Source organism: Ciconia boyciana, chromosome 3, assembly GCF_034638445.1.
Source record: "Ciconia boyciana chromosome 3, ASM3463844v1, whole genome shotgun sequence".
NCBI classification, from domain to species: Eukaryota; Metazoa; Chordata; class Aves; order Ciconiiformes; family Ciconiidae; genus Ciconia; species Ciconia boyciana.
The window spans coordinates 37,562,668-37,570,375 of NC_132936.1; positions in this window are offsets into that span (position 1 = coordinate 37,562,668).

Consider the following 7,708-nt stretch of genomic DNA (forward strand, 5'->3'; position numbering starts at 1 on the left):
ACTTGTTGGTGTATTCCTCAATTTTGAATTTTACCCATACTAGTAAACTGAAGAGTACTAGCGCCCACGCTATTTCTGAGGCCAGTGACCATGTCCATATTATTAAAGTCCCTTAACCACCAAAACAGGATGGCTGCATCTGCATTGTCAGCTGGGGCTGAGCTAACCCCTGAACCATGCCAAGGGCTGCTTGGGAGAATGCTGCTTAGCCTGGACCAAGTGCAGGGTCTCTGCTGACAACAATTTAACAGTGTAAGCCACGGGCTTCAAGTCTCTAGCTCTGCACCCTGGCACCTTCTAATTTGCTAGCATAGTCACAGCCTTTGTGCCAAACAAAACCACAGACTGCCATTGTGCTTTACTTCTAAAAAATCAGATGTCTTTTTAGTGAGGTATAGTATATAAAATACAGAATACGTCCAACGCGGGTGTCCTTTGTTAGGAAGTTCTAGAGGCTGAGCTAAATCCTAGCTAGTTTGTAAAACCCTAATACATCTTAGTCTATTTTGCTCAGCCTCCAAATTATTTGATTCTTCATTCTGTCCAGGAAATAATGAGAAAACTCTGAAATGTTTAAAATGATCTTAAAGCTTCTCAGGGACACACTAAAGATCACTGAAGGAAGAGCTGATGTGGAAAACAAACCTGGAAAACAGAAAGTATAAAGCTACCGAGAAGTTGAGAGAGAAAACAATGTAACATTAAATGGAGGTAAACATAAATTAACAACTGTCAGGGAGATTTACAGTATGTCTCAAACATTTACAGTGTTCTGAACCGGTAACTACCTATAGTTAGAGGTAGTCAAGAGCTGGTTGCAGTTGTTTGCAATGAATCTAAGAGTGTTTGAGGGATATTGCAAAGGAGATGTGATGGTGATCAAAGACTTTGTCAGACCTTACTAGGTTGCTTACAGGAATGCCTTACAGGAATGCTAGTGCATAAGAAGCACTGAAAAGAATTCTTAAATGGGATTTGGACATAAAGCTTCTTGCTATCTTGTTCTTCTCTGGTGAAAACAGGACTACTAGGGGGAAGGGGGAACACCCAGCTTTGGAAAAAAGTAATATGTATGTAACAGATCCCTTCATTCATGGTCCAACAACATAAAAGGTATCAATCTGCTAAACATGACAGATGCATTGTTGTGAAGATATGTATGATTCCAAATGCATCGTCTAATTGCTTCATAAAATAAAGGAGACCGTCAGTATCTTCTGTGCTTGCTGATATAAAACAAGGCTATTGTTATTAGTGATAAATTGAATCAGTCATTGAATTTTCTAAGAACACAGTATTTGTGCTGCAGGCTGCTTTCTGCAAATTACTCCATGTACTTTAGGATCTACAGACCTAAAGCACCACCCCACCATGAAAGAGTGAACCGAATGCTAGTACTGAAGCATTCATCAGATGAGGAGCGTTATTGTTGTTTTCACTTTATAAGATCCAGCATTTCAAAGATAAATTTAGACACCCCTGTGATCATGCAGGTGTGAATCAGACAGTGGCTTGACAAGGCCAAAAGAAAAGTGTCCTAACGTCAGTTACTTAAAACTTGTGTGGCAGTGATCCCTCTTGCAGTTTCATCACTGAGGGTGACATCTACTTGGAAATACGATTTCATTTTTTACTGGCCTTTGGGATACCTTTGCAACTATATTCAACTGCTGCTGCAATTGGCATTTGCAACTCAACATTTAAAATCAGTTTCATACACTTCCCATAGTCCTAATGGCATCTCTACTACCAGAGAGCTAACCATCTCTTGTAGTTAATTCCTATTAACATTATCCACATCCTCTTATCTTTGAATAATTATTGCCAGCTTTCTGACTCACTGTGATCATTTAACAGAACCAGCCGCCAAAAAAGTCACGACAAATCTATCCTTATGCAACCTCTTGGAAGCGTGCCCTTTCTCTGCTACTCGGTATCAGAATAATCTGCAGCAGTCGCATCGTTCCCTTAGTTGAACCACCACTACATGCACATTGTGAATTCACAGCCCACACCTCGCCTCTGGCTGCCGAGGCCACCCAACCCTCATCTGGTGCATGGCCATTCTATAAAGGAGCCTCAAAGTAGTAGTAGAGGTGCTAAGTTCACAAGGCCTTCCCCTGGCTTTCTCTCTTCATTTGCAATCTTCCATCTCACCTCAAAGGCTGGTATCTATTGCCGCTGACGTAGATAGCAGACTTTTCAGTAGCATCTTGATGCCAGGCAGGCTGCTTATCCCGTATGACCACCTCCATGCCAAATAAGGGCATCAACATTTTTATCATCTACACTCATTTTAAGATGAGCTGAAATACTGATGTAGACTTTCATTCATATCATGGAGGGTGTTGTCCTGCTGGCTTTGGAAGGGGGTCTGAGCTTGCTGAAACCTGGCCTGGAGACTCACAAAAATTGTTTTCAAATTGAGTGGAACGCATTTATAAATCTGGGTAATATGATGTGGTAAACTTTAATAATCAGGTTCTGGATGCTCTCACAATTACCTTATAGTTAAAACTTTCACATACCTTGTTCCCTTGGCAGGTGAAGCAGGCAAAGCTTCCTGAAAGACTGCAGAAGTTCACCAACACAACTAATAGTTATCCTACAGGTGTGAATTTGGCACTGATACACAAAAGTGATACTTCAGTGCAAAAATGCCCTCAATGAAGTAGAAAAAAAAAAAGTTACAAGATTTACCGGAACTGTATCCCAGAGGCAACAAAAAAATCAAGTACACTCAGTAACTGGATTGTTGATGAAAGACCTCGGGGGGGGGGGGGGGGGGGGGGGCAGAAATCTAGTGCCACTCAAGGCTTGCTTACACATGCAAAGAATTTTGCTATGTTTCTCACTTGCACCTATTCCTAGAAAAATCAGTTTCTCTGTGTTGTGCGAGATCTCTTCCTCCACACCCACCCACCCAGATTACAGAGTCAGACTTCTTCCCCTCTTGCCATTCCACCCTGACTTGTCTTCCACAGAACAACATTGCTTTGCAATCACTGCAGAGCATTCACACATCTCCTCTCCCACATCCAGCCACGAGAGAACTTTCTTCCAACCTCATCCTGGGACAACCCACAGCTGCCACAGTAGAAGCACTCCTCCCTCTTGGGAATAATACGCAGCCATCTTTAAAATGACTGTGAACAGCATCACAAAAATTCTCCAGACCTGCTCCTCCTTTCTTATTCTCAATTATTCTAGATGCAACTGACATATTTACATGAGTTTCTTAATGTCTAAGGGTTGGTGTAATTTTAAGAGCTCACGTCATCTTCCACCTTCTTTCCTTACAGAATATTACCAGAAATCAGAAGAGGTTTGGTTTGAAGAAATTAGATCCTTAAGATATTTTATTCTGATTGGTCTAAAGGAAGCTTAGAATGGCTTTCCAGCTGAAGTCCCAGGATAAAGCAAAAGTTCTTGTTCTACAACCTTTATTTTGTGAGAAACTACAGTAACATTTTACATTCATTTCAGAAATGGACTGAGGACTTCGACAAGATCACTACTTCCAGTCTCTGTATTGTCATCTTAAATTATATTGCTTTCCATTAAATTGTTCATTATTAGAAGATTCATATCAGACAGCTTAGTACCTGAAATCATCCAATACAAATTCAATTTTTACAGGCTCCAACTCTGAAATTTGTTTCTGAATGAGAATCAAAACAGCGATAAAACAATCTCTATGAGTTATATTACTGTAACTTAAATGTAGTAGTAAAATTAAGCACCATGGCCTCTTGCACTCAAGTTTCTTTTTTTGAGCATGAATTTAAATTACTAGCTTTACCCTTATCTTAGCAGGTATGCAAATATGCTTTTCCATTCACATTTGGAAAAAAAAAAGAGACTAATTAGCATCAATAGACAAATCTGAAATGTACTATTAGTTAAGTAATTTTTCACCAGAACTCATTTATAGCCACTTTGAAGGTGCTTACAAGAAGAGTATTTTGCCAAACACGTCAAACACTTGTTAGTCTCTGCTTGGTACATATGAACTACTTTGTTGCTAATGCTATGGTTCATCACAAAGGGAGTAATGTATCAAAATAGTTTACTTCTCATCTTGTTCATTTTCTACAGGAAAGCCATCGTTATTTCATCCTGATTTATTATAAATGCAGAATTTGACATCATAGAAGGCAATTAGTGGCAATTTGGCAAGGCAATTTGGCTATATCTAACCAAATAACAGCATTACAGTAAGTTTAAAGTTTCTGAATAAAGCAAAAAGTATGTTTATTATGGAGAACAGCAGTAGAAAATTCTTGCCTTTACAAAAAATAATGGCACTGAACATTCTAGTGCTTCTCCTGACCATTAGGTATGCAGCAATTTAGCCAGCAGTAAAAGTTCTTCAAGTTTTCCTACAAATAAAAGAATGATAATAAACCTTAAGCTAGGAGGATGAGAGTTCTTGCCACTGAACTTGTTTATAGACGGTCTCCTACATCTCTTTGCACTTTGATTCAAATATAGAAGTTTACCAACTTATTTAATATAAATTAACATAGTGGGCTAAATTGTTGCTTTAGATCAGGTACCAGTCAGCTGCCCAGCAGTATCCAGATACAATGATGCCAGTAAAAGTACAGGTCCAATAAGGAAGCCAGGTCAAAAGCAATTTCTTCAGAAGAGACAGACTCCTTCACATTTCAGATTATTTTGCCGTTTGATGACACCTTACCTTTATAGAATACAGAATGGCGACTTGTTTCTCAGTTGTATAATCTCTTTCGGGTTATATCAATTTTGTATAATTTCAGTAGAAATGTAATCAACACTGTGGCTGTTGAGGCTTGGTATCATGATGTATACCTCAGGATTGTAGAGCTGGTTTGATTTTAAACCATGTTCTCCCTTGAACATTTAAGTGATCTTATTTTTCCCTTCTAAGACTACATTAAAAAAAATATCACAGAACTGAGCATACAAAAAAAACCAACCCCAAAACTTTTCCCATTCCACTAGAAATTTAACTCATGTTATTTATTCTAATAAAGGATCTTTATTTTCTTGCTATTCCTTCTCCCTTTCCCTACTTTTTTTTCTTTTTGCAGCTATGAACAGACCAAATAACTCTCAAACTTCTGAGAGTTGAGCAAAATGTAGCAAAACACATTAATTTTCACTGCTGTTTAGCATAAGGATTAGTTTTCCATTAGCACTCCCCTTAAATGCTTGTGTCTCATCTGCACAGTTCTCCATTCAGAAAAAGCTGCCTTTGCCATTTGAAGAGACAAAATACCAAGCGTAACCTTGTGCCGACATACGCAATTAGTCCAAGGTCAGTCAAGGATACAGAAGCAGCAGAAAGTAACGACCCAGAGAAATTATATAAAGCTAAGGGAAGGTGGACCTTTAACTACTCAAGGGTGACTTTTTTTTCATCGTTCATTAAGTCTTGTTTCTGATGTACCTTCCTTCTTTAAACTTAAAAACAGTCCATCCTTCCAGATTTAAAAAAATTTTTTTTAATGTACTTTGAACTACCCATCTGTTACATCCCATAAAGGACAAATACCACTTTCAGGGATCCCTCCAAACCTTGTGTTCAAGTGTGAAGCAGCCAGTCATTAAATACTGATGATGCAAGTTTCTTCGTGGCTGAGATGCAGCACCTGGCACTTTCAAGTGCCACTTCAGAACTAAAATACTTACATAATTCCTGAAGGTGCTCTGCAGATCACCAGCTGCCTACAAAGACTCTAGCTACGTATGCTTGAATGTGCGATCATTCTAATTTTAAAAAATGTGTTCTAGAACTTGATACAGGGCTTTGAAAATTTATCTGAAAAACTTGACACATAGAGGAAAAAGATAGGAAAGCATCACATTTACAAAGCACTTTTGAAAAAAACATAAATGTTAAGTGAATGAGCAGGACAGTGTGTTTCAAACTTCACCCAAGCGGATTTTCTGTCATTAAATGCTTCTAACAGAACTCTGGCACTGAGGTGAATCTCCTAATCTGGTCAAGCTGACAGAAGAATTTTGGGCTAAAATTACTAGGTTAGGATATTGTGTGATTAGTTTAAGGACCCAACTTCTGCCTACCTTTTAGGCATTTAGTAAAATGAGCTCTCCTAAAATAAGCCTGTCCAGAGATGTGTCAGTGTCTTGTGATGCTCATGCCCAAGTTAAACCTAAACTAAAAGGGTCATTTCAAGAACTCCAACTGTCTAGATAGGATTAGGCAACTAATCTCTCAGTTATCCACACAAAACTATCAGACTATACAAACCCCCTCCCTCATAGGAATGATAAACCCATAAATTGACAAATGCTTAGAAACAGCACTTTGATGATTCAGTGAAAAAGTTCAGACAGTTAAACTTCCCATGACTGTAGTGTCTGAATTAATAGACTTTTAACAGGGTCCATCAGAAAGCAAAGTATTGTGCAGGACTACCAAGTACATACCACTGAGTAACAATACGGACTTTCCTTCTCAAAGGCTACAAGTTTTGTTACAGCCCTCTGCCTTCCATCACCAAAAGCAGGGACTAAGTTTAAATTTTCTTCCAAAGCTAAGTTCATGATGCAGAGAACAGCCTCCTCTTACTTGGCTGTAGCAAGCCTATCACTAGAGCAGCAGTAGCATTTATCTCAATGCAGGTCTTAACTACTATTCTAGTTAGCATATAGGGGTTTTGTAATCAATCTTCAATTTTTAAGTGTAGAGGGGCTTGGCTTCTTTTTTCCTTTAATTAAAAAAAGGCAACTGGAGATTTCTTCCCAAAGAATAAATAGAACGCTAGGTCAGGCAACAGTCATTTATTTATTGACTTAAGCAAGCAAAAGGTATCCTCAGACATAACGGCCACCACTTGAGCAATACAGATCAATGCTACTGAAGAACAGGGAACATCTTTTCTCTCACCCCTCCCATCCCAGAAGTAACAATAGAAATACCAGGGCCCCTAGAGAAAAGAGAAGGAGAAAAATTATAAAAGGTGCTTAAGAATGAGCTGCAGAGTTGAAACATGGACACTAATAAAAAACCATTAGCTAATCCACCATATCACCACAATCACCTCAAAAATAACTTTCATTGTTCCATTTCTACCAGGTACCAAATATATAGCGCTGTTTAACAGCGATTTCAATGTATTAACAACTGTCCTCAGCTGAAGCAGAACAGCAATTACTATTTATATTAAATTTGAGGCTGCAGATAGAAAGAAAGGTTTCCACAGAGTACAATGCAAGTTAACAAAAAGAGAGTGGGGGAGAAACAAAGCTACTTTTAAGTTACTGTATGTCTCTATCAATCAAGCAATTCATTCTGTATTGATAGCTCATTACAGACACAATATCCTGATAGAGTATGGAAGCTCTACTCACCCTGTGACAGTATATCTGAAGAACGTATCTATGAAGAATGTATCTATAAGTCCCTTAAGTTGTGGGCCACTGAAAATCCCAGCCTGCTACTCCTGTGTGGGTATTTTTTTAATCAGACATCAGCAAAAAAGCAAACAGACTGCATGCAAAACAATTGTTGCTAAATCATTTAGTCTTCCTTGTAACAGTTGAAAATATGACTAAGGCATTCCTCAGATTTAGAGAAAACATTAGGAGGCTGTAGTTTTGCAGGCAAGGAGACCTTTTATTTTAATCCATTAAAAGAACCCAAAATAGTCAGCAGGTGGCCACATCTATCCATGTTTCATTAAAATCACATAAACCC